Source organism: Leuresthes tenuis, unplaced genomic scaffold, assembly GCF_036924035.1.
Source record: "Leuresthes tenuis unplaced genomic scaffold, fLeuTen1.0.hap1 SCAF_9, whole genome shotgun sequence".
Lineage (NCBI taxonomy): Eukaryota > Metazoa > Chordata > Actinopteri > Atheriniformes > Atherinopsidae > Leuresthes > Leuresthes tenuis.
The window spans coordinates 28,909,852-28,937,775 of NW_027325363.1; the positions used below are offsets into that span (position 1 = coordinate 28,909,852).

General features: G+C 42.8%; 4 non-coding genes and 2 pseudogenes across 4 annotated transcripts; 5 read left to right on the forward strand and 1 right to left on the reverse strand.

Annotated features, from left to right (window-relative positions):
* Window positions 1–1,864: 1,864 nt before the first annotated feature.
* LOC140314905 (U2 spliceosomal RNA) lies at window positions 1,865–2,054 on the forward strand. The gene has a single exon (XR_011917232.1). It is a non-coding gene; the product is annotated as a U2 spliceosomal RNA (small nuclear RNA).
* A 411-nt stretch (window positions 2,055–2,465) lies between these two features.
* LOC140314870 (U5 spliceosomal RNA) lies at window positions 2,466–2,579 on the forward strand. Its single transcript, XR_011917199.1, has one exon. It is a non-coding gene; the product is annotated as a U5 spliceosomal RNA (small nuclear RNA).
* Window positions 2,580–2,854: 275 nt separating this feature from the next.
* On the forward strand, window positions 2,855–3,042 carry LOC140314923 (U2 spliceosomal RNA). The gene has a single exon (XR_011917248.1). It is a non-coding gene; the product is annotated as a U2 spliceosomal RNA (small nuclear RNA).
* A 2,481-nt stretch (window positions 3,043–5,523) lies between these two features.
* On the forward strand, window positions 5,524–5,731 carry LOC140314833 (U2 spliceosomal RNA; annotated as a pseudogene).
* A 6,460-nt stretch (window positions 5,732–12,191) lies between these two features.
* Window positions 12,192–12,358, forward strand: LOC140314821 (U2 spliceosomal RNA; annotated as a pseudogene).
* An 11,524-nt stretch (window positions 12,359–23,882) lies between these two features.
* On the reverse strand, window positions 23,883–24,073 carry LOC140314917 (U2 spliceosomal RNA). The gene has a single exon (XR_011917243.1). It is a non-coding gene; the product is annotated as a U2 spliceosomal RNA (small nuclear RNA).
* Between the last annotated feature and the right edge of the window lie 3,851 nt (window positions 24,074–27,924).

A 27,924-nucleotide genomic window follows, 5' to 3' on the forward strand; every position in this document is an offset into this window, starting at 1 on the left:
TTTGTGTATGTGAGAGTTTAATGAACCTGTTATCCACAGGCAGGTCTTAACTAGTATGGCACAGGTCCAGCCTGTCTCATCTTTTTTGGAAGGTCCAGCGCTCGGCCGTAACCCTTCTGTCTGTTTGGACTCTCACATACATTCGGTTAATCATAGAAAAACGAGAACAAAACTTTTTAGCCCCTTAAATTCATAAAACAGACATGGTGCAGTTATTTCCATTCTAGAAAATAAGAGTAATCACCACCATTCCTATAAATTCTGGATATTCTAACAATCTGAATCTTTTTTAAATGTTCGATGAAGCCCTTTGCTGTTCTGTTTAGAGACTCAGCTGATCATAAACCAAGTTTTGCTCTTGAACCAAGCTTCTAAACTCTTCACCTTTTTCATTTCTCAGTTAGTATTCACTTTAAAACTGATTAAAAGAAAAATTAAATGAATGCCTATCAACAAATGTGGGATCTAAACTCTAGTGCTTTCTCTAAAATAATTTCCTTTCTCAATTCAGAAATGTGTGTGTGTAAGTCACAACACCCGTGACACCAAAACAGCTTTCTTTTCTCTCTTTTCTCTACACTGTGCACTGTGAGCACACACACCAAATCAGAAAGGCTTTTTTCTCTCTTTTCTACATTATGGACTGTGGGGACACAAAACCGCTCTCTCTCTTTTTTTTTTTGATTGTGTGCCAGGGCGTTGTCTCACGTATTAGATTATGCTTAAGATACGAATGGGTTTATCAGTCACATCAGAATCCATACATACTGATCCTCCCGTAATAAAATGGTCGGATCTTATCAAACACACTTTGTTTCTTGTGACAAGTCAGCGAAACAGCGTATACACGTCAAGACACTGAATCAAGTTTGCCACAAGAACTCATAAGTTTGGCAGTATTGCTCTGCCGTCAGCAATCATACACCCATTTTATTTTCATGAGACATGTGCAGGCACCTGTTCATCTACTGTTCTATCACTATGAATTAGTTTATCTATTATCAATAAGGATACTTCTACAACTACTATCAAAGTATGTCCGGACTTCTTATGTTGTCAGTTGCTATATATGAATAAGTGGGTTGCTACTGAAAAGCATTAAGCATGTCACACAGCCCAAACATATAACATTTCAGGACACTTACACAACACATTCAAATCAAACAGTCAGACAACATACAAGAACATATACCCCAGCCGGCATTGCTCCCTGCCTATTTTCCTACAACTCACTATGTGTGCGCACACCTTTATTCACAAACTCTTCAACTTATACTCTTTTACCGAAGCTGCTACAGCTCGATTGGCCAAATACCCTTAGATCCTATTTCGGTGAATTTGACATCTGCCTTGTATGTAACAGATTAGCGGTTTAGCAGTTTTAATTTAGTTTGAGTGAAGGAATTCATTTTATAGCAAAATCCGAAATCGTGAAGAACTCATGAAAGTAAGCTTATTCTCGGATTCCTGAAACTTTAGATTTGCTCTTTCTTTTACTGCAAAGTACAACGTTGAGCAGCACTAATGAGTTGTTTCTATTTTTGGCAGGCTTTACCTTTGCGGATGAAGCCCTTTCTGTCTGTGCAAAAGAAATCTTGTTACTGTGCAGAGTGACTTCTCTGACTAGAGTCGCCTTACTTGTTGCGACTGTGCCGATGTTCGAAGCTGGAGTGCAAAGTTGTTGCTTGAATGGTGCTCGCTGGAGCGTGTGGTAGTGTAAAATTATACCATTTAAAAGGGCTGAAGAGTGCTCAGTGCAGCGGGTGGGCGGAGGTGCAAAGTGACACTATGGCCATAAAAAGAACACCGCTACAAGTGCGCATTGTGCCAGGAAGGGCCCTCGGACGTGAACCAGTGGACAGTTATCGCTTCTCGGCCTTTTGGCTAAGATCAAGTGTAGTATCTGTTCTTATCAGTTTAATGTCTGATATGTCCTCTATGCGAGACTACATATTAAATGGATTTTTATCAATAGGAGTTGAAAAAGGAGCTTGCTCCGTTCACTCCAAGCATCGACCCGGTACTGCAGTGCCGCTGGGAACGGTGCGCTCTCCTCTGCTCTTGTGAAAAAGCAAACAGCGGTGCAGGATGGAAGTTTCAGGGAGCCTAAGATGAAACTTTCTTTTAATCTGCTGATAAAAGAGAGTGAATGCGAAGCAGACTTTAACACGGCTCTGGGAGCGAGCCGAGTGCGGGCTAACCGGGAGAATTGCTTGAAAGAAACGCGACACCGAATGAGCAGTCAGATCAAAGCCTCAATACGGTGTTCCCGTGTTGTTTGTGGCTGCCTTGTCTTTTGCACAGAGTAAAAGACAAGGCAGCCATCGAATAGGGCCCGATTGTTCCTACTTGGTCAGCCGAGGAGCAAGGGGGGGGAGCAAGCGTCTCAACCAAGCAAAGCTCACCATGGGGAAGGTGGCTATGCCAACTAGCCTGATGCCCTGCTCCCGCAGTGATGGATAATCATACACTGGTTTCTCTTCATAATGTACAAGTCTTTCGCCTTTTACTAAAGACTTCCGTGGAGAGCAGCACTAATGAATTGTTTCTATTTTTGGCAGGCTTTACCTTTGCGGGTGAAGCCCTTTCTGTCTGTGCAAAAGAAATCTTGTTACTGTGCAGAGTGACTTCTCTGAGTAGAGTCGCCTTACTTGTTGCGACTGTGCCGATGTTGCTTGAATGGTGCTCGCTGGAGCGTGCGGTAGTGTAAAGTTATACCATTTAAAAGGGTTGAAGAGTGCTCAGTGCAGCGGGTGGGCGGAGGTGCAAAGTGACACTATGGCCATAAAACGAACACCGCTACAAGTGCGCATTGTGCCAGGAAGGGCCCTCGGACGTGAACCAGTGGACAGTTATCGCTTCTCGGCCTTTTGGCTAAGATCAAGTGTAGTATCTGTACTTATCAGTTTAATATGTGATATGTCTATGCAAGGACTACATATTAAATGGATTTTTATCAATAGGAGTTGAAAAAGGAGCTTGCTCCGTTCACTCCAAGCATCGACCCGGTACTGCAGTGCCGCTGGGAACGGTGCGCTCTCCTCTGCTCTTGTGAAAAAGCAAACAGCGGTGCAGGATGGAAGTTTCTTTAATCTGCTGAGAAAAGAGAGTGAATGCGAAGCAGACTTTAACACGGCTCTGGGAGCGAGCCGAGTGCGGGCTAACCAGGAGAATTGCTTGAAAGAAACGCGACACCGAATGAGCGGTCAGAACAAAGCCTCAATACGGTGTTCCTGTGGTGTTTTTATAAAATGCGGTGTAAAAAAAGGTGTGAATGCCCCATAGAAAACTAAAAGGTGGAGCGGAAGTGTTCGGCTGCAAGAAGGTGTGAATGTCCGACTATATTTGGTGAAAAGCAGGTGAAGCAAGGTCTGAATGCCCAACCTTACATCATCAATAGTTTGCCAAAAGCGGGTAAGGTGCGAATGATCGGCTAAATATCAACAAAAGTGGGGGCGGAGGTCTTCGGATGCAAGTGGGTGTGAATATCCCACCATACAAGTATGGTGGAGAGGAAGCTGTGAATGGCCGACCATAGTTTGCAAAAAGCGGGTGAGAAAAGGTGCGAATGTCCAACCATACATGATCAAAACAGGGAGCGAATGGAAAGCTATAGGCCGATCACGTTGCTCTGTGTGGACTACAAAATTGTGGCTCGAGTCCTAGTTGGTCGTCTTCGGAAGGCTCTACCTCATGTAATCCATGAGGATCAGACGTGTGGGGTGGAGGGAAGGCTAATACAGTGGAATCTGGGATTGGTGAGGGACTGTATTCATTGGGTGGAGGAGCGGGGGATCAATATGAGTTTGGTGGGGTTAGATATGGAGAAAGCGTTTGACAGGGTGAACCACAGGTTTCTTTTTGCAGTTTTGGAGAGGATGGGATTTGGGCCCCGTTTTATAGAGTGGTTGGAGATCATGTACAAGGGGGTGGGGAGCAGAGTTATGGTGAACGGGCACTTGGGTACAGTGGTGGCACAGAGAACTGGGGTGAGGCAGGGATGCCCACTCTCCCCGCTGCTCTTTGTGGCTTACATGGAGCCGCTGGGTTCGGTGGTGCGGGGGGACCCGGGTGTGGTGGGTCTGCACCTTCCTGGAGCAGGTCCGGACAAGTTGACAGTGATGCAGTATGCGGATGACATGACCTTTTTTTTGACAACAGAGAGGTCGGTCACACGGCTGTTGGAAGTGGTGGAGAGTTTTTCAATAGTGTCGGGGGCCAAGGTGAACTTAGGGAAGTCCACCATTAAGTTTTTTGGACCATGGGCTGGTAGGGTGGGAGGCCTAGCTGGTCTGCCCCAGTGCCAGGGCCCAGTGAGAGTCCTGGGGGTAGAGTTTCAGGGAGAAGGGAGTGCAGAATTAAATTGGGGAAGGCGTCTGGCTGCAGCCCGTTCGCGGATGGGGCTGTGGAAATCCCGGCAACTTTCCTTAAGTGGTAGAGTGCTGGTTTTGAAGGCTGATATTTTGCCATTTTTGGTATACCTAGCGTATGTTTTTCCTTTACCTCCTCAATATAGGAGAAGTTTCATGAGAGATGTTTTTTCCTTTGTATGGGGGGGGTATGAATATGTGAGAAGGGAGTGGATGTACCAGGAAGTTCGGATGGGAGGGAGGGGTGTGCCGGACATCCCACTTAAGTTGGATGTGGTTTTCTTTTCCTTTTTGTGCAGGTCTGTGCAACAGACAAGTGGCCATCATTTTCAGGCACTTTTGCTGTTTTGGTTGTCATTCCCCTTCAGGAGATTGGTGTCCTGGGACAATAGAAGGCCAAAGGGGGATGTCTTACCCCCGTATTATAGGCAGGTGGTATGCTGGGGGAAAAAGCACCCAGAGTGTCAGGAGGGGGACCTGTGCTTCAGTCACCGGCGCCTGTACAGGGCTCTGGTGGAAAAAAGGGGGCTGGTGGGGGTGTATGGGGTGGGGCAACAAGGGTGGGTTTTCACACAGCAGAAAGGTCTCACAAACAGGGCGAGGGATATAAATTGGCTCGCCTTACACAGGAGGTTGCCAGTCAGGGAAGTTTTAAATAGACACGGGTTGACACGGGGGAGTTTGTGCCCAAGGGAGGGGTGTGGGGCTGATGAGACAATTGAGCATGTGTTTTGGGAATGTGGGTTTGCAACAAAAGTGTGGGTTGAGTTGGTTCTTTTTTTTCCAAGATTGGGGTCTTTAAAGTATGACATGATAATGCTGGGCTTGGGTTTAAGGGGGAAAGGTAGGGAGGGTTTTCTGTTATGGTTGGTTCTGTCTATGGGAAAGGTGGCGCTGTGGGATGCAAGGACGGCGTTGATTAAAAACAATGTGGACTGGCAGGTGGGAAGGGTGGTGGCAAGGGTGAGGGCAGAGATTGGATGCATGAGAAGAATGGAGGAGGAAAAGTACGGGTATCACGCTGCAAGAGAGCGATGGAAGACTTTATTTTCATGAGCGGGTAGTGCTTCTTTGTGGTTGTTTCTTATGTTTGTATGGTTTTTGTGTCGGACATGTAAAGCATTACTTTGACTGTTTTGTCATGTTGTTCTAAATGTTTCTTGGAAGTTTTGTAATAAAAAAAATAAAAATAAAAAAAAAATAAAAAAAAATCTGTACTTATCAGTTTAATATGTGATATGTCTATGCAAGGACTACATATTAAATGGATTTTTATCAATAGGAGTTGAAAAAGGAGCTTGCTCCGTTCACTCCAAGCATCGACCCGGTACTGCAGTGCCGCTGGGAACGGTGCGCTCTCCTCTGCTCTTGTGAAAAAGCAAACAGCGGTGCAGGATGGAAGTTTCTTTAATCTGCTGAGAAAAGAGAGTGAATGCGAAGCAGACTTTAACACGGCTCTGGGAGCGAGCCGAGTGCGGGCTAACCAGGAGAAGTGGTTTAGAATTTCCAACCATTATCTATAAAATGCGGTGAAAAAAAAGGTGTGATAGAACACTAAAAGGTGGAGCGGAAGTGTTCGGCTGCAAGAAGGTGTGAATGTCCGACTATATTTAGTGAAAAGCAGGTGAAGCAAGGTCTGCATGCCCAACCTTACATCATGAAAAGCGAGATCAGAGGTGTTTGGCTGAGAGAAGGCCACAGTTTGCGATGCAATAATTAAAGGCCTCATGCCAGATGTCGCCACTGAAGTAAAGAACATTTACGTGGGATGGTATGAGGGTCCTCGTTTGGCTGACGTTCGCCGATATGCTCGCCATGCTCAGAACCAAGTTGAGACGCGTAAGACAACCAAAAGGGACAAGTGTGAAAAGGAGCTGCATTTGGCAGCCATGACCATGTATTACGCAGTTGGTGTAAACAGAGCACGAGGCCGAAGTCGAAGACGTGGACGTGTGAGAGAGGAGGTCGAAATGGGCCACGCCAGAGCTATGATCCGAATATTTGTTTTTACTGTGGCCAGACTGGACACTGGAAGAAGGACTGTCCACAGCTGAAAAGTGATGAAATTTGGCCAAAGGCTGACTGAGGGTGGGAGGCAGGTTCTGGACGTCACGCGGCAGCGGAGCCTCCACTAATGGGTGATAGCACAAACACACTCACACATTTTTCCTGCTCTGTGTAGTGAAGAAACGCTTGCCGACTGTGATTCACGTAGTAAAGTTTTGCATGCTATTTCCGTCCTAGAGCAAAGATATTTCTCTCAGAATATAGGAACTTATGTTCATCAGTAGTGACGTCAGGGGAGTTTGATTGTCCTCCAAAGTTAAGTGGAAACCACGTTTACTCTATGTCTGCATCAGGCCAGGTTGTGAAGGAGAAAATGACATCGCCCATTGCGTGTGTCACTCCCGATGGGCTCTCCTTCAAACACTCATTTTTGTTATCAGAGTTGTGTCCCATTAACCTAATGGGCTGTGATCTCATGTGTAAATTAGGCATTATTTTAACTTCTACACCAGAGGGTATTAACGTTATGTTACAGCCTGACAAAGTTTTCACAGCAGTGCAGTTTGATTCATCTGCACTTACATATGCTTATGAGTGGAAACTTCCCAGCTCTCCTTTTTCACAACAACTAGTGGAAGAAGCAAAAGCGTTAGTTTCACCCCTTTCTGATTTCATGCAACCTGCTGATTTGCACTGCACATCACACATTTCTTTGGGGCCTGACAATGACTATGAGAAGAAGTGAAAAAATATGTGCGCCTACTTTATTGGCTGTGTCGCTCACTCCAGAGCAATTCGATTTTTTTAATGTTTGTGGTACTCGCCCTCACATTTCCTTGGCCAAACCTACACACTGGCATTGACAAGGTGTGGGAGAGTTTGTTGCTACATGTCAGAAAGAAACGGATTGGACCGTTTCACCTGCTGATCCAAATTTGATGTTTTCTGAACGATTGTCAGCATACAAAAAAATATTTTTGAGTACAATGCATTGTCAAAGAACTGTGGAATTAATTCCTACCACAGAATCACATTTTGAAGCATGTTTTTAATCTGAAACAGATTTGTCTTCGATACCCATGTTGGCTGAAGTGCCCAATGATCTTTGGGCTAAGAGCAAATATGATGTGGGGTTGATAAAAGGCTGTGAACCAGTAATTGTCACCCCTAAATCAGACTTTTGTCCATGTAAAAAACAATACCCTTTTAAGCCTGAAGCAATTAAAGGGATTAAACCTGTTTTTCAATCTTTTCAGAAAACAGGCGTTATTGTTCCTTTTGAAAATTCACCTGTGCTTACTCCATTGTTTCCTGTTAAAAAGATTAAAGATGCTGGCCAGCCAGATGAATGGCGTTTTGTACAGGACCTCCAAGCGGTGAATGCTGCAGTTCAGCCACATGCTCCTACTGTGCCCAACCCACACACTATTTTGTCTCAAATTACATCAGATGCACAGTTTTTCTCAGTGGTTGACTTGTCGCCAGTGCACCCTGATAGCCCATTTTGGTTTGCTTTTTAGTTTGAAGGGAGATCTTGGACTTTTACCCGGTTATGCCAGGGGTACTGTGAAAGTCCCACTATTTACAATGCTGCCCTCAAAGCTAGTCTGGATTAACTTCAATCAACCACAGGCTCCGCTCTTTTGCAGTATGTGGATGACATCCTTTTATGTAGTCCATCTAAACAACAGTGTGAAAAAGACAGTGAATCTGTTGAAACATCTTCCTTCTTATGGCCATAAAGCCAGCCTTTCTAATTTACAGTTTGTACAGGACGAAGTCACCTTTTTGGGTCATGTGATTTCTAAGGATGGGCGCTCACTTTCTCCTAAACGTGTTGCTGCAGTTCAGATCATTCCTAAACCGGTTACTAAAAAACAGCTTATGTCATTCTTAGGTATAACATCTTACTGCAGGAACTTTATTCCTAACTACTCTTTTCTCGAAGCTCTCTTAGGTGCTCTTATCCATGGTAAAGGCCTCCAGTCAGCTGATCGTGTTCCATGGACTCCTGAGGCTGAATCAGCCTTTAGTCAGCTTAAGCTGGCTCTTCAAACAGCACCAACACTTGGCATTCCAGATCCTCATAAACCTTTCATACAGGCAGTTGATGAGAAGCATGGTTGTATGACATCTGTTCTTATGCAGGAACATGGGGCAGGCAAAGGCCAGTGGCTCATTTCTCAGCAAAACTGGACTCTGTGGCTGCAGGCCTGCCTGGTTGTCTTCGTGCTGTTGCAGCTGCAGAGAAAGCTGTCCTGGCCTCCCAAGATATTGTGGGCTACGCTAATTTGACTGTTTTGGTTCCTCATGCTGTTGCCATTATTCTTCTCGAGCAGAAAACTTCACATCTTTCAACTGCTCGTTGGCTCAGATACACCTCTGTGATATGCCAAATGTCACTGTTAAACGTTGTACTGTTCTGAATCCTGCTACTTTGCTTCCAACTCCTGAGGATGGGGAGCCTCATGACTGTGAAGCTGTTTTGGAACAAGTTTGTACACCCCGACCTGATCTTTTAGAGACTCCTCTTCCAAACTCTGACATGATTCTTTTTGTAGATGGATCAGCTTTGCGTGATCCAGCCACAGGTACTAACTGTGTTTGGTTTGCAGTATGTTCTTCACATGACACTTTGTTGTCTGGTTCTCTTCCTAAACATTTCTCTGCTCAAACTACTGAGCTTATTGCACTTACTGAAGCTTGTAAGTTGGCAGCTGGTAAGTCACTATTTACACAGATTCCAGATATGCTTTTGGTGTTGTTCATGACTTTGGTGCGCTGTGGAAACACAGGCATTTCCTTAAATCAGATGGTAAAACTATTCTGAACTCCAAGCAGGTTTCTGATCTTCTTGATGCGATCCTTTTGCCTACAGCAATCTCGGTCTGTAAGTGTGCGGCTCACACTAACTCAGACGATCCTGTTGCTTGTGGCAATGCCAGAGCTGATGCTGCAGCTAAGCAAGCAGCTAAATCTTTTCCTGTTTTCGCTTCCCTCTCTTTGCAGGCAGAAGACTCCCTCACAGATCTCCATGCTTTGCAAACTTTTGCCTCTGCAGATGAAATTTGGTCACACTTAGCATACTGACTGTCAGTGTAAACGTTAACAACCTTTTTGTTATTTAATTTACAAGCTTCAGTTAAAGCTACCAATTCGACCGCTTGAACAGAGTAATTTTTTGGTAGTGGTTGTTTTAAGAAAACTTCAGTTTTTGTTACTACTGTAAATCCTGTAGCATTTGTGCCATCAGGGTTTTTTGCTTGACCTGTTGAATAAATATAGTTATTTCTGCATTTTCATAACGTATATCAGTTAAGTCTGGCCTGGGTAAAACACTGATGGTTATTTCTGACATGCAATCATGAGGCTTTCCATCTGTGGGGTAGGTAGCAGTGTGGATGGATTAAGTGTAGCACATCTCTCGACAACAAGGTGTGGCTGTGAAAGAAGAACTGTTATGTAGGAGAGATGTCTGGTAAAGATATTTTGTTAAGTAACCATATCACAGCCACTGCATGAGGTACCTTAAGTGTTAATGGGTGAAATAACACCATTATTGTTGATGCCTGCACTGCCAATGGCTTCTGGCCATTGATTCAAAAGTACGATCTCGTCCCTTTTTCCCCCTTTCAGTGGACACTGGCCCCTAATTACCGCAATTCAGCAGGGGGTCTTTCATTAGGAGTACTGGACTCCCCCGTGCACGGTTTCAGCTCCGACCCTGGACAGCGGAAAAAACGTTGAGATCTGGTTTGAGGACCCAATTGTTGAGAAAAGTCTCTCAATGAGACTCAGAGTTGCTGGAGTCAGTTAATGCAAAGGTTTAATCTTGCAGCAAGTTCAAGAATGTGTGTGTGTATGGGTGTATGTGTGCGAACGTGTGTGAGTTTGTGAGAGTTTAAAGAACCTGTTATCCACAGGCAGGTCTTAACTAGTATGGCACGGGTCCAGCCTGTCTCATCTTTTTTGGAAGGTCCAGCGCTCGGCCGTAACCCTTCTGTCTGTTTGGACTCTCACATACATTCGGTTAATCATAGAAAAACGAGAACAAAACTTTTTAGCCCCTTAAATTCATAAAACAGACATGGTGCAGTTATTTCCATTCTAGAAAATAAGAGTAATCACCACCATTTCTATAAATTCTGGATATTCTAACAATCTGAATCTTTTTTAAATGTTCGATGAAGCCCTTTGCTGTTCTGTTTAGAGACTCAGCTGATCATAAACCAAGTTTTGCTCTTGAACCAAGCTTCTAAACTCTTCACCTTTTTCATTTCTCAGTTAGTATTCACTTTAAAACTGATTAAAAGAAAAATTAAATGAATGCCTATCAACAAATGTGGGATCTAAACTCTAGTGCTTCCTCTAAAATAATTTCCTTTCTCAATTCAGAAATGTGTGTGTTTAAGTCACAACTCCCGTGACACCAAAACGGCTTTCTTTTCTCTCTTTTCTCTACACTCTGCACTGTGAGCACACACACCAAATCAGAAAGGCTTTTTTCTCTCTTTTCTACATTATGGACTGTGGGGACACAAAACCGCTCTCTCTTTTTTTTTTTTTGATTGTGTGCCAGGGCGTTGTCTCACGTATTTGATTATGCTTAAGATACGAATGGGTTTATCAGTCACATCAGAATCCATACATACTGATCCTCCCATAATAAAATGGTCGGATCTTATCAAACACACTTTGTTTCTTGTGACAAGTCAGCGAAACAGCGTATACACGTCAAGACACTGAATCAAGTTTGCCACAAGAACTCATAAGTTTGGCAGTATTGCTCTGCCGTCAGCAATCATACACCCATTTTATTTTCATGAGACATGTGCAGGCACCTGTTCATCTACTGTTCTATCACTATGAATTAGTTTATCTATTATCAATAAGGATACTTCTACAACTACTATCAAAGATGTCCGGACTTCTTATGTTGTCAGTTGCTATATATGAATAAGTGGGTTGCTACTGAAAAGCATTAAGCATGTCACACAGCCCAAACATATAACATTTCAGGACACACCACACAGTTAACAACCACAGTGAAGCGTGTCAAAGCCCAAACATGTAACATTCAACAGGACACTTACACAACATATTCAAATCAAACAGTCAGACAACATACAAGAACATATACCCCAGCCGGCATTGCTCCCTGCCTATTTTCCTACAACTCACTATGTGTGCGCACACCTTTATTCACAAACTCTTCAACTTATACTCTTTTACCGAAGCTGCTACAGCTCGATTGGCCAAATACCCTTAGATCCTATTTCGGTGAATTTGACATCTGCCTTGCATTTAACAGATTAGCGGTTTAGCAGTTTTAATTTAGTTTGAGTGAAGGAATTCATTTTATAGCAAAATCCAAAATCGTGAAGAAGAAAGAAGAAAGTAAGCTTATTCTCGGATTCCTGAAACTTTAGATTTGCTCTTTCTTTTACTGCAAAGTACAACGTTGAGCAGCACTAATGAGTTGTTTCTATTTTTGGCAGGCTTTACCTTTGTGGATGAAGCCCTTTCTGTCTGTGCAAAAGAAATCTTGTTACTGTGCAGAGTGACTTCTCTGAGTAGAGTCGCCTTACTTGTTGCGACTGTGCCGATGTTCAAAGCTGGAGTGCAAAGTTGTTGCTTGAATGGTGCTCGCTGGAGCATGCGGTAGTGTAAAGTTATACCATTTAAAAGGGTTGAAGAGTGCTCAGTGCAGCGGGTGGGTGGAGGTGCAAAGTGACACTATGGCCATAAAAAGAACACCTCTACAAGTGCGCATTGTGCCAGGAAGGGCCCTCGGACGTGAACCAGTGGACAGATATCGCTTCTCGGCCTTTTGGCTAAGATCAAGTGTAGTATGTGATATGTCTATGCAAGGACTACATATTAAATGGATTTTTATCAATAGGATTTGAAAAAGGAGCTTGCTCCGTTCACTCCAAGCATCGACCCGGTACTGCAGTGCCGCTGGGAACGGTGCGCTCTCCTCTGCTCTTGTGAAAAAGCAAACAGTGGTGCAGGATGGAAGTTTCTTTTAGTCTGCTGAGAAAAGAGAGTGAATGCGAAGTAGACTTTAACACGGCTCTGGGAGCGAGCCGAGTGCGGGCTAACCAGGAGAATTGCTTGAAAGAAACGCGAACCGAATGAGCGGTCAGAACAAAGCCTCAATACGGTGTTCCTGTGGTGTTTTTATAAAATGCGTTGAAAAAAAAGGTGTGAATGCCCCAGAGAAAACTAAAAGGTGGAGCGGAAGTGTTCGGCTGCAAGAAGGTGTGAATGTCCGACTATATTTGGTGAAAAGCAGGTGAAGCAAGGTCTGAATGCCCAACCTTACATCATCAAAAGCGAGATCAGAGGTTTTTGGCTGCAAGAAGGCGATAGTTTGCCAAAAGCGGGTAAGGTGCGAATGACCGACTAAATATCAACAAAAGTGAGGGCGGAGGTCTTCGGATGCAAGTGGGTGTGAATATCCCACCATACAAGTATGGTGGAGAGGAAGCTGTGAATGGCCGACCATAGTTTGCAAAAAGCGGGTGAGAAAAGGTGCGAATGTCCAACCATACATGATCAAAACAGGGAGCGGAGGTCTTTGGCTGCGACAAGGTGTGAATGTCCACCCATAATTAATGAAAAGCGGGCAACAAGTAGGTTCGAATGCCCAACCATACATCATCAAAAGCAGGAGTGGATGTGTTCGGCTACAAGAAGGTTTGTATGTCTGAGCATAGTTTGTAAAAAGCGGGTAAGAAAAGGTTCGAATGCCCGAACATACACCATCAAAAGAGGGAGCGGAGGTGTTCCGCTGTAAGACTGTGTGAATGTCCGACCATATTTGGTAAAAAGTGGGTATGAAAAGGTTCGAATGCCCAAATTCGGCTGCAAAAAACTGTGTTCGGCTGCAAAAAGGTGTGAATGTTTGACTAAAGTTTGTAAAAAGCGGGTAAGACAAGGTGCGAATGCCTGACAATGTATGATCAAAAGCGGGAGCGGAGGTGTTCAGCTGCAAGAAGGTCTAAATGTCCATCATTAATTGCTAGAAAACATGAAAGAAAATTTTCGAAAATCAATCCGCACATGATCATAAGTGGGAGAGGAGGTGTTCAGCTGCAAGAAGGTGTGAATGTCCTACCATAATTGCTGAAAAATGTGTTAGAAACGGTAAGAATGCCGGACCATACATCATCAAAAGCTAGAGAGGTGGTGTTCGGCTGCAAGTAGGTGTGAATGTCTGACTAAAGTTCAAATATATTAACAAAAGCGGGAGGAGAGGTCTTCGGATGAGTGGTTGAGAATTTCCGACCATAATCTATAAAATGCGGTGAAAAAAAAGGTGTGATAGAAACCTAAAAGGTGGAGCGGAAGTGTTCGGCTGCAAGAAGGTGTGAATGTCCATCTATAGTTGGTGAAAAGCAGGAAAAGCAAGGTCTGAATGCCCAATCTTACATCATCAAAAGTGAGATCAGAGGTGTTTGGCGGCAAGAAAACGGGTAAGGTGTGAATGACCGACTAAATATCAACAAAAGTGGGGGCGGAGATCTTCGGATGCAAGTGGGTGTGAATATCCCACCATACAAGTATGGTGGAGAGGAAGCTGTGAATGACCGACCATAGTTTGCAAAAAGCGGGTGAGAAAAGGTGCGAATGTCCAACCATACATGATCAAAACAGGGAGCGGAAGTGTTTGGCTGCGACAAGGTGTGAATGTCCACCCATAATTAATGAAAAGCGGGCAACAAGTAGGTTCGAATGCCCAACCATACATCAACAAAAGCAGGAGTGGATGTGTTTGGCTACAAGAAGGTTTGAATGTCCGAGCATAGTTTGTAAAAAGCGGGTAAGAAAAGGTGCGAATGCCCGACAAAGTATGATCAAAAGAGGGAGTGGAGGTTTTCGGCTACAAGGTTTGAATGTCCGACCATAGTTTGTAAAAAGCGGGTAAGAAAAGGTGCGAATGCCCGAATATATACCATCAAAAGAGGAAGCGGAGGTGTTCGGCTGCAAGAAGGTGTGAACATCCGACCAAAGTTTGTAAAAAGCAGTTAAGAAAAGGTTCGAATATCCAACCAAACATAATCAAAAGTGGGAGCAGAGCTGTTCGACTGCAAGTAGGTGTGAATGTCCACCAATAATTCCTGAAAAATGGGTAACAAAAGGTGCGAATGCCCAACCATACATCATCAAAAGAAGAAGTGGATGTGTTCTGCTACAAGAAGGTTTGAATGTCCGACCATAGTTTGTAAAAAGTGGGTAAGAAAAACTTCGAATGCCCGAACATACACCATCAAAAGAGGGAGCGGAGGTGTTCCGCTGTAAGATGCTGCGAATGTCCGACCATAGTTGGTAAAAAGCGGGTAAGAAAAGGTTAAAAAACCCGACTGTACACAATCAATAGCGGGAGCGGAGTTGTTCGGCTACAAGAAGGTGTGAAAGTCCGACCATGGTTTGTAAAACGCGGGTAAGACAAGGTGCGAATACCCGACAATGTATGATCAAAAGAGGGAGCGGAGTTGTTCGGCTGCAAGGTCTGAATTTCCAACCATAATTTGTAAACACCGTTGAAGAAAAGCCTCGAAAGCCCGACTATACACCATCAAAAGCGGGAGCGGAGGTGTTCAGCTGCAAGAAGGTCTGAATGTCCACCAATAATTACTGAAAAATGGGTAAGAAAAGGTGTGAATGCCCAACTATACATCATCAAAAGCAGAAGTGGAAGTGTTCGGCCACAAGAAGGTTTGAATGTCCGACCATAGTTTGTAAAAGGCGGGTAAGAAAAGGTTCGAATGACCGAACATACACAATCAAAAGAGGGAGCGGAGGTGTTTCGCTGCAAGAAGGTGTGAATGTCCGACCATAGTTGGTAAAAAGCGGGTAAGAAAAGGTTAAAATACCCGACTCTACACAATCAATAGCGGGAGCGGAGTTGTTCGGCTAAAAGAAGGTGTGAAAGTCCGACCATGGTTTGTAAAAACCGGGTAAGAAAAGGTTCGAATGCCAAAATATACACCATCAAAAGCGGAAGCTGAGGTGTTCAGCTGCAAGTAGGTGTGAATGTCAGATCATAATTTGCAAAAAGCTGATGAGAAAGGTGTGAATGACCGACAATAATTGCTGAAAAATGTGTTAGAAAAGGTAAGAATGCCGGACCATTCATCATCAAAAGCAGGAGAAGAGGTGTTCGGCTGCAAGAAGCTGTGAATGTCCAGCCATAATTACTCAAAAATGGGTAAGAAAAGGTAGTATTGCCAGACCATAAATGATCAAAACAGGGAGCGGAGGTGTTCCGCTGTAAGAAGGTGTGAATGTCCGACCATAATTGGTAAAAAGCGGGTAAGAAAACGTTAAAATACCCGACTGTACACAATCAATAGCGGGAGCGGAGTTGTTTGGCTACTAAAAGGTGTGAAAGTCCGACCATGGTTTGCAAAAAGCGGGTAAGAAAAGGTGCGAATGCCGGACAATGTATGATCAAAAGAGGGAACGGAGGTTTTCGGCTGCAAGAAGGTCTAAATGTCCAACCATAATTTGTAAAAACCGGGGAAGAAAAGGCTCGAAAGCCCGACTATACACCATCAAAAGCGGGAGCAGAGGTGTTCAGCTGCAAGAAGGTCTCAATGTCCATCAATAATTGCTAGAAAACATGAAAGAAAATTTTTTGAATATCAAACCGCACACAATCATATGCGGGAGAGGAGGTGTTCAGCTGCAAGAAGGTGTGAATGTCCACCCATAATTCCTGAAAAATGGATAAAAAAAGGTGCGAATGCCCAACCATACAACATCAAAAGCAGGTGTGAATGTCAGATCATAATTTAAAAACCTGATGAGAAATGGTGAGAATGCCCGACTATACACCATCAAATGCGGGAGCGGAGGTGTTCAGCTGTGAGTAGGTGTGAATGTCCAACCATACTTGCTGAAAAATATGACAAAGCAGTTTTCACTTAGTTTGAGTGAAGGAATTAATTTTATATCAAAATCCGAAATTGTGTAGAACTCGTGGAAATAAGTTTATTCTCGGATTCCTAAAAGTTTAGTGTTGTTCTTTGGTATACTGCAAAGTAATACTTTCTATTTTGTTGAAACCGATTCAGACATGGATAAATATGAAGGACAAAGCAGTTTTAACTGGGTTTGAGTGAAGGAATTCATTTTATATCAAAATCCTAAATTGTGTAGAACTAGTGAAAAGAAGCTTATTCTCGGATTACTAAAGGTTTAGTGTTGTTCTTTCCTATACTGCAAAGTAATACTTTCTTTTTTGTTGAAACCTATTCAGACATGGATAAATATTAAGGACAAAGCAGTTTTAACTTGGTTTGAGTGAAGGAATTCATTTTATATCAAAATCCGGAATTGTGTAGAACTCGTGAAAAGAAGCTTATTATCGGATTCATGAAAAAAATTTGTGTTGTTCTTTCCTATCTTGCAAAGTACTACGTTCTTTTTTGTTTAAAGCTATTTAGACATGGGTAAATATGAAGGACAAAGCAGTTTTAACTTGGTTTGAGTGAAGGAATTCATTTTATATCAAAATCCGAAATTGTGTAGAACTGGTGACAAGAAGCTTATTCTCGGATTCCTAAAGGTTTAGTGTTGTTCTTTGGTATACTGCAAAGTAATACTTTCTTTTTTGTTGAAACCTATTCAGACATGGATAAATATGAAGGACAAAGCAGTTTTAACTTGGTTTGAGTGAAGGAATTAATTTTATATCAAAATCCGAAATTGTGTAGAACTCGTCAATCGACGCATATTCTCGGATTCCTGAAAAGGTTTAGAGTTGTTCTTTCCTATCCTGCAAAGCACAACGTTCTTTTTTTGTTTAAAGCTATTTAGACATGGATAAATATGAAGGACAAAGCAGTTTTAACTTGGTTTGAGTGAAGGAATTCATTTTATATCAAAATCCGAAATTGTGTAGAACTCGTGAAAATAAGATTATTCTCGGATTCCTAAAGGTTTAGTGTTGTTATTTCCTATCCTGCAAAGTACAACGTTCTTTTTTTCTTTAAAGCTATTATGACATGGATAAATATGAAGGACAAAGCAGTTTTAACTTGGTTTGAGTGAAGGAATTCATTTTATATCAAAATCCAGAGTTGTGCATTATGGCAGCAGAATTGTAGTCTGCATACCTTTTATGCCAAACAGATTTGCCTTGCCAAGGGAAGTTTTATAAATGTTTATTGTTTATGTTTAAAATATATAAACTAGCAGAATAATTAATTCATCCGCCTGGTCCCTCCCACCCCGGAGAGGGCAGCCAGAGACTGGCTGCAATAGGCATCCCCGCAACCTGGGACCCAACACAGGGCAGGAGGGCCTTATGTCCACCAGGCTCAGGGCCTGCAGTCACCATATTCCGGGAGCTACTGTACCCACAGAAGGAACTGCTTTGTCCTTCATATTTATCCATGTCTAAATAGCTTTAAACAAAAAAAGAACGTTGTACTTTGCAGGATAGGAAAGAACAACTCTAAACCTTTTCAGGAATCCGAGAATAAGCGTCGATTGACAAGTTCTACACAATTTCGGATTTTGATATAAAATGAATTCCTTCACTCAAACCAAGTTAAAACTGCTTTGTCCTTCATATTCATCTATGTCTGAATCGGTTTCAACAAAATAGAAAGTATTACTTTGCAGTATACCAAAGAACAACATTAAACCTTTAGGAATCAAAGAATAAACTTATTTCAACGAGTTCTACACAATTTCGGATTTTGATATAAAATGAATTCCTTCACTAGAACCAAGTGAAAACTGCTTTGTCATATTTTTCAGCAAGTATGGTCGGACATTCACACCTACTCACAGCCGAACACCTCCGCTCCCGCATTTGATGGTGTATAGTCAGGCATTCTCACCATTTCTCATCAGGTTTTTGCAAATTATGATCTGACATTCACACCGGCTTTTGATGATGTATGGTTGGGCATTCGTACCTTTTTTTACCCATTTTTCAGGAATTATGGGTGGACATTCACACCTTCTTGCAGCTGAACACCTCCTCTCTCGCATATGATCATGTGCGGTTTGATATTCGAAAATTTTCTTTCATGTTTTTTAGCAATTATTGATGGACATTGAGACCTTCTTCCAGCTTAACACCTCTGCTCCCGCTTTTGATGGTGTATAGTCGGGCTTTCGAGCCTTTTCTTCCCCGGTTTTTACAAATTATGGTTGGACATTCAGACCTTCTTGCAGCCGAAAACCTCCGCTCCCTCTTTTGATCATACATTGTCGGGCATTCGCACCTTTTCTTAAACGCTTTTTACAAAACATGGTCGGACTTTCACACCTTCTTGTAGCCGAACACATCCCTTCCCGCTATTGATTGTGTACAGTCGGGTATTTTAACCTTTTCTTACCCGCTTTTTACCAACTACGGTCGGACATTCACACCTTCTTATGGCGGAACACCTCCGCTCCCTCTTTTGATGGTGTATGTTCGGGCATTCGAACCTTTTCTTACCCGCTTTTTACAAACTATGCTCGGACATTCAAACCTTCTTGTAGCCGAACACATCCAGTCCTGCTTTTGATGATGTATGTTGGGCATTCGCACCTTTTTTTTTTACCCATTTTTGAGGAATTATGGGTGGACATTCACACCTTGTTGCAGCTGAACACCTCCTCTCCCACTTATGATCATGTGCGGTTGGATATTCGAAAAAAAATTTTCATGTTTTCTAGCAATTATTGATGGACATTCAGACCTTCTTGCAGCTGAACCCCTCTGCACCCGCTTTTGATGGTGTATAGTCGGGCTTCCGAGCCTTTTCTTCCCCGGTTTTTACAAATTACGGTTGGACATTTAGACCTTCTTGCAGCCGAAAACCTCTGTTTCCTCTTTTGATCATACATTGTCCGGCATTCACACCTTTTCTTACCCGCTTTTTACAAACCATGGTCGGACTTTCACACCTTTTAGTAGCCAAACAACTCCGCTACCGCTATTGGTTGTGTACAGTCGGGTATTTTAACCTTTTCTTACCCGCTTTTTACCAATTATGGTCGGACATTCACACCTTCTTTCAGCGGAACACCTCCGCTCCCTGTTTTGATCATTTATGGTCTGGCAATACTACCTTTTCTTACCCGTTTTTCAGTAATTATGGCTGGACATTCACAGCTTCTTGCAGCCGAACACCTCTTCTCCCGCTTTTGATGATGAATGGTCCGGCATTCTTACCTTTTCTAACACATTTTTCAGCAATTATTGTCGGTCATTCACACCTTTCTCATCAGCTTTTTGCAAATTATGATCTGACATTCACACGTACTTGCAGCCGAACACCTCGGCTTCCGCTTTTGATGGTGTATATTTTGGCATTCGAACCTTTTCTTACCCGCTTTTTACAAACCATGGTCGGACTTTCACACCTTCTTTTAGCCGAACAACTCCGCTCTCGCTATTGATTGTGTAGAGTCGGGTATTTTAACCTTTTCTTACCCGCTTTTTACAAACTATGGTCGGACATTCACACCTTCTTACAGCGGAACACCTCCGCTCCCTCTTTTGATGGTGTATGTTCTGGCATTCGAACCTTTTCTTACCCACTTTTTACAAACTATGCTCGGACATTCACACCTTCTTGCAGCGAAACACCTCCACTCCCTCTTTTGATTGTGTATGTTCGGGCATTCGAACCTTTTCTTACCCGCCTTTTACAAACTATGGTCGGACATTCAAACCTTCTTATGGCCGAACACATCCACTTCTGCTTTTGATGATGTATAGTTGGGCATTCACACCTTTTCTTACCCATTTTTCAGTAATTATTGATGGACATTCAGACCTTCTTGCAGCTGAACACCTCTGCTCCCGCTTTTGATGGTGTATAGTCGGGCTTTCGAGGCTTTTCTTCAACATTGTTTACAAATTATGGTTGGAAATTCAGACCTTGCAGCCGAACACCTCCGCTCCCTCTTTTGATCATACATTGTCGGGCATTCGCACCTTGTCTTACCCGCGTTTTACAAACCATGGTCGGACTTTCACACCTTCTTGTAGCCGAACAACTCCGCTCCCGCTATTGATTGTGTACAGTCGGGTATTTTAACCTTTTCTTACCCGCTTTTTACCAATTATGGTCGGACATTCACACCGTCTTACAGCGGAACACCTCCGCTCCCTCTTTTGATGGTGTATGTTCGGGCATTCAAACTTTTTCTTACCCACTTTTTACAAACTATGGTCGGACATTCAAACCTTCTTGTAGCAGAACACCACCACTTCTTCTTTTGATGATGTATGGTTGGGCATTCGCACCTTTTCTTACCCATTTTTCAGGAATTATGGGTGGACATTCAAACCTACTTGCAGTCGAACAGCTCTGCTCCCACTTTTGATTATGTTTGGTTGGATATTCGAACCTTTTCTTAACTGCTTTTTACAAACTTTGGTCGGACGTTCACACCTTCTTGCAGCTGAACACCTCCGCTTCCGCTTTTGATGGTATATATTCGGGCATTCGAACCTTTTCTTACCCGCTTTTTACCAACTATGGTCGGACATTCACACCATCTTAAAGCGGAACACCTCCGCTCCCTCTTTTGATGGTGTATGTTCGGGCATTCGCACCTTTTTTTACCTGCTTTTTACAAACTTTGGTCGGACGTTGACACCTTCTTGCAGCCGAACACCTCCGCTTCCGCTTTTGATGGTGTATATTCGGGCATTCGAACCTTTTCTTACCCGCTTTTTACCAACTATGGTCGGACATTCACACCATCTTACAGCGGAACACCTCTTCTCCCGCTTTTGATGATGAATGGTCCGGCATTCTTACCTTTTCTAACACATTTTTCAGCAATTATTGTCGGTCTTTCACACCTTTCTCATCAGCTTTTTGCAAATTATGATCTGACATTCACACCTACTTGCAGCCGAACACCTCGGATTCCGCTTTTGATGGTGTATATTTTGGCATTCGAACCTTTTCTTACCCGCTTTTTACAAACCATGGTCGGACTTTCACACCTTCTTTTAGCCGAACAACTCCGCTCCCGCTATTGATTGTGTAGAGTCGGGTATTTTAACCTTTTCTTACCCGCTTTTTACCAATTATGCTCGGACATTCACACCGTCTTACAGCGGAACACCTCCGCTCCCTCTTTTGATGGTGTATGTTCGGGCATTCGAACTTTTTCTTACCCACTTTTTACAAACTATGTTCGGACATTCAAACCTTCTTGTAGCAGAACACATCCATTTCTTCTTTTGATGATGTATGGTTGGATATTCGCACCTTTTCTTACCCATTTTTCAGGAATTATGGGTGGACATTCACACCTACTTGCAGTCGAACAGCTCTCCTCCCACTTTTGATTATGTTTGGTTGGATATTCGAACCTTTTCTTAACTGCTTTTTACAAACTTTGGTCGGACGTTCACACCTTCTTGCAGCCGAATACCTCCGCTTCCGCTTTTGATGGTATATATTCGGGCATTCGAACCTTTTCTTACCCGCTTTTTACCGGTCGGACATTCGCACCATCTTACAGCGAAACACCTCCGCTCCCTCTTTTGATGGTGTATGTTCGGGCATTCGCACCTTTTCTTACCCGCTTTTTACAAACTATGGTCGGACATTCATACCTTCTTGTAGCCGAAAACCTCCACTCCCTCTTTTGATCATCCATTGTCGGGCATTCGCACCTTTTCTTACCCGCTTTTTACAAACTATGCTCGGACATTCAAACCTTCTTGTAGCCAAACACATCCACTCCTGCTTTTGTTGATGTATGTTTGGGCATTCGAACCTACTTGTTGCCCGCTTTTCATTAATTATGGGTGGACATTCACACCTTGTCGCAGCCAAACACCTCCGCTCCCTGTTTTGATCATGTATGGTTGGACATTCGCACCTTTTCTCACCCGCTTTTTGCAAACTATGGTCGGCCATTCACAGCTTCCTCTCCACCATACTTGTATGGTGGGATATTCACACCCACTTGCATCCGAAGACCTCCGCCCCCACTTTTGTTGATATTTAGTCGGTCATTCACACCTTACCCGTTTTCTTGCAGCCAAACACCTCTGATCTCGCTTTTGATGATGTAAGATTGGGCAATAAGACCTTGCTTTTCCTGCTTTTCACCAACTATAGACGGACATTCACACCTTCTTGCAGCCGAACACTTCCGCTCCACCTTTTAGGTTTCTATCACACCTTTTTTTTCACCGCATTTTATAGATTATAGTTGAAAATTCTCAACCACTCATCCGAAGACCTCTCCTCCCGCTTTTGTTAATATATTTCAACTTTAGTCAGACACTCACACCTACTTGCAACCGAACACCACCTCTCTAGCTTTTGATGATGTATGGTCCGGCATTCTTACCGTTTCTAACACATTTTTCAGCAATTATGGTAGGACATTCACACCTTCTTGCAGCTGAACACCTCCTCTCCCACTTATGATCATGTGCGGATTGATTTTCGAAAATTTTCTTTCATGTTTTCTAGCAATTAATGATGGACATTTAGACCTTCTTGCAGCTGAACACCTCTTCTTCCGCTTTTGATCATACATTGTCAGGCATTCGCACCTTGTCTTACCCGCTTTTTACAAACTTTAGTCAAACATTCACACCTTTTTGCAGCCGAACACAGTTTTTTGCAGCCGAATTTGGGCATTCGAACCTTTTCATACCCACTTTTTACCAAATATGGTCGGACATTCACACCGTCTTACAGCGGAACACCTCCGCTCCCTCTTTTGATGGTGTATGTTCGGGCATTCGAACCTTTTCTTACCCGCTTTTTACAACCTATGCTCGGACATTCAAACCTTCTTGTAGCCGAACACATCCACTCCTGCTTTTGATGATGTATGGTTGGGCATTCGAACCTACTTGTTGCCCGCTTTTCATTAATTATGGGTGGACATTCACACCTTGTCGCAGCCAAACACCTCCGCTCCCTGTTTTGATCATGTATGGTTGGACATTCGCACCTTTTCTCACCCGCTTTTTGCAAACTATGGTCGGCCATTCACAGCTTCCTCTCCACCATACTTGTATGGTGGGATATTCACACCCACTTGCATCCGAAGACCTCCGCCCCCACTTTTGTTGATATTTAGTCGGTCATTCGCACCTTACCCGCTTTTGGCAAACTATGGCCTTCTTGCAGCCAAAAACCTTTGATCTCGCTTTTGATGATGTAAGGTTGGCCTTCAGACCTTGCTTCACCTGCTTTTCACCAAATATAGTCGGACATTCACACCTTCTTGCAGCCGAACACTTCCGCTCCACCTTTTAGTTTTCTATGGAGCATTCACACCTTTTTTTTTATAAAAACACCACAGGAACACCGTATTGAGGCTTTGTTCTGACCGCTCATTCGGTGTCGCATTTCTTTCAAGCAATTCTCCCGGTTAGCCCGCACACGGCTCGCTCCCAGAGCCGTGTTAAAGTCTGCTTCGCATTCACTCTCTTTTCTCAGCAGATTAAAAGAAACTTCCATCCTGCACCGCTGTTTGCTTTTTCACAAGAGCAGAGGAGAGCGCACCGTTCCCAGCGGCACTGCAGTACCAAGTCGATGCTTGGAGTGAACGGAGCAAGCTCCTTTTTCAACTCCTATTGATACAAATCCATTTAATATGTAGTCCTTGCATAGAGGACACATCAGACATTAAACTGATAAGTACAGATACTACACTTGATCTTAGCCAAAAGGCCGAGAAGCGATAACTGTCCACTGGTTCACGTTCGAGGGCCCTTCCTGGCACAATGCGCACTTGTAGCGGTGTTCTTTTTATGGCCATAGTGTCACTTTGCACCTCCGCCCACCCGCTGCACTGAGCACTCTTCAGCCCTTTTAAATGGTATAACTTTACACTACCGCACGCTCCAGCGAGCACCATTCAAGCAACAACTTTGCACTCCAGCTTCGAACATCGGCACAGTCGCAACAAGTAAGGCGACTCTACTCAGAGAAGTCACTCTGCACAGTAACAAAATTTCTTTTGCACAGACAGAAAGGGCTTCATCCGCAAAGGTAAAGCCTGCCAAAAATAGAAACAACTCATTAGTGCTGCTCAACGTTGTACTTTGCAGTAAAAGAAAGAGCAAATCTAAAGTTTCAAGAATCCGAGAATAAGCTTACTTCCATGAGTTCTTCACGATTTTGGATTTTGCTATAAAATGAATTCCTTCACTCAAACTAAATTTAAACTGCTAAACCGCTAATCTGTTACATGCAAGGCAGATGTCAAATTCACCGAAATAGGATCTAAGGGTATTTTGTAAATAAGGGCTTTGTAAACTATGTCATCTCACTGATGGCAAAGAACTTAAAATAGATCTTAGAAACCACTGTGATATAGAAGGTTTCGCTAACACATTGGAATTGTTTTACTATTTACATATGCATGTGCAGTGAAGAATTGCTTGCTGCTGATAAATGCAAAGAAGAACAGCTTACACATAGATGCTCACATATAGGCTGCTGAATGCAATGAAGACCTGCTTATCCAGTAAAGTTCAATGTCAATGTGTAATATTCAATTAGGATTTGCAAAACAGTGAAGTTAAACAATGAATGGGTCCATAGTCGGTATGAGAAGACTACAGGAATATTTACCTGGGTGTACGTTCAAACAGAGATGAGAAAATTGCGATAAATTATTGTTTGTTTGTTTGTTAGTATGTATATGAATGTTATGTGTATAAACTGTGTTGAGTTGTAGTTACTCAGTAGTGTCTCAGTGAAACAACCGACGGGGGAAGCCTTGCGGTGACAACAAAAGCAGTGTTTTACTGATCAGTCAAGTTGCTCCAGTGTACTCCATACAAACTGGTTGGCTACTGAAGGGATAGAAAATGGGGAATACTTGTTTTAAAGCAAACAAGGAATTAGATGGGAAAAATACATGTTTTAACGGGACCCAGACAATATTAAATACTCAGACAGATGGGAGAAGAAGTGTAGTTTTGTAGGAAATCACAAAATTATTACATAAAATTAGTGAAATCAATTGAAGAATGCCTTTTTGAAGAGCTGTTTACCACAGATGAGCAGCTTTGCGACCAAGCACATTGTAGATCGCTTTACTGCCAAAATGATCTAGTTTAATGGATTGGTTTAGACATGCATAACAGCATTTTAAGAACAAAGAGAGAAACAAAAAGGGACAACGCTTCATGGTGGAAGGTGATGTATAAATAACTGTGTATATGATGAAGGAGAGACCATTTGAGCAGCACAGCCATTTCGCAGCACAGGGACAGCAGTCCAAGTTAAAGGATCTCCCACGTGGTATCACCTGTCACACTGTGTCAAGGCATCAAAAGAAGAAAAAATCACCAAACTCAAGGACAAAGAGACGAAGACTCCGGTGAACGAAGAGAGAGGACTTACAAACCAGAAATACAAAAGGATGCTCGATATCAAGATCCAGAAGAAGAGGCTAACAATGCCACGAACACTTACGATGCTGGGAATGATGCCAGCAATGAACAGAGAAGAAGATTCAGTGTCATCAATCTGCAACACGTGCCTCTAATGAGGGGGTGAATATAGAATCCTCAACGATTACAACGTCTCTGGGAACTGTGACAACAACAAGGTTTAAACCATTTTGATATATATTGTAACCTATTGGCTAAGGAATAGTGCTGAAAATTAGGTAAATCTAATCCACCACTGTCCTTGGTCTTCTGTAGGGTTTTTAAACTAATACGTGGTGGTTTGTTTTTCCACAGAAATTTGGAGATGCATGAATCTAGTGACTTAAACCAAGTAGCAAATGGTTTTATGGGGATCATTGAGAACAAATAGTTAACTTTTGGTAGTATCATCATTTTAATGGTTGTAACTCTCCCCATAAGTGATATAGGTAAGGACTTCCAACGAGAGAGATCGTCCTCTACTCTCTTTAATAATTGCACATAATTTAGCTTTGTTAGCTCTGGGAGCCTGGAGGAAATGTTTATGCCTAAATATCTAATATTTCCTGACTGTAAAGTGATCGCAGGTATATTCTGGACCCTACAGTTAATGGGCAGAACTGTGGTCTTAGACCATTTGATAGAGTAGTCAGAAAGTGCCGAGAATTTATTTATGAGTGTGATCGTGTGAGTGAGAGACGTCTCTGAGTTCTGAAGGAAAAATAATACATCATCAGCATAAAGACTTATTTTATGCTCAATATTTTGGGGTTGGATGCCTTTAATATTTCTATCTTGTCTGATAGCAGCTGCTAAAGGTTTGATGAAAATAGCAAAAAGTGAGGGAGAAAGTGAGCAACCCTGTCTTGTACCTCTCTGCAGACTGAAGCTTGGAGAAGTTTGATCATTTGTCCTGACACTTGCATTTGGGGAGCTATATAATATCCTTATCCAGTTGATGAAGTGTGACCCAAACCCGAATTTGTTTTATGCTGCGAATAAAAATTTCCAGTTCCCTCCATTAAATGCTTTTTCTGCATCTAGAGAGTCGATTGTGGTTTCCAAGTTGTTGATGGTAGAATAGTCTATGAGATTAACGATGCGGTTTGTGAACGAACTGTTGTGCCTACTGCTCTTCAGCCTGTCAAATGAAACGTAGAATTTAAAACGTGACAAATGAACGAAGACCCAAGGAGTTGAGTCGTAAACTAATCAATACTGTTTCCTGTGCGAGGACCCGTCAGTCGAGGAGTTGAGTCATGAACGAATCAATACTGTTTCCTGTCCTGCTGACTGAGCTTATGAAGCTGCCGCCTGCCATGTGGTGAGGAAGGGTACTGCATGAAAATGAACGAATCACTCACTGAGACAACTCGTTACTCCCGAGTCATATAAAAAATTTGTTCATATCGAACGAATCGCTCACGAACGACACTTCACTATCTATTTGACGAGTTATGCATGAATTCGGATTTTGCAATAAAATTAATTCCTTCTCTCAAACCAAGTTCAAACTGCTTTGTCCTTCATATTTATCTATTTCTAATCTAGTTTCAACAATAAACAACCCCACATCATATTTGCTCTTCGCCCAAAGATCATTGGGCACTTCAGCCAACATGGGTATCGAAGACAAATCTTTTTCAGATTAAAAACATGCTTCAAAATGTGATTCTGTGGTAGGAATTAATTCCACAGTTCTTTGACAATGCATTGTACTCAAAAATGTTTTTTTGTATGCTGACAATCGTTCAGAAAACATCAAATTTGGATCAGCAGGTGAAACGGTCCAATCCGTTTCTTTCTGACATGTAGCAACAAACTCTCCCACACCTTGTCAATGCCAGTGTGTAGGTTTGGCCAAGGAAATGTGAGGGCGAGTACCACAAACATTAAAAAAATCGAATTGCTCTGGAGTGAGCGACACAGCCAATAAAGTAGGCGCACATATTTTTTCACTTCTTCTCATAGTCATTGTCAGGCCCCAAAGAAATGTGTGATGTTCAGTGCAAATCAGCAGGTTGCATGAAATCAGAAAGGGGTGAAACTAACGCTTTTGCTTCTTCCACTAGTTGTTGTGAAAAAGGAGAGCTGGGAAGTTTCCACTCATAAGCATATGTAAGTGCAGATGAATCAAACTGCACTGCTGTA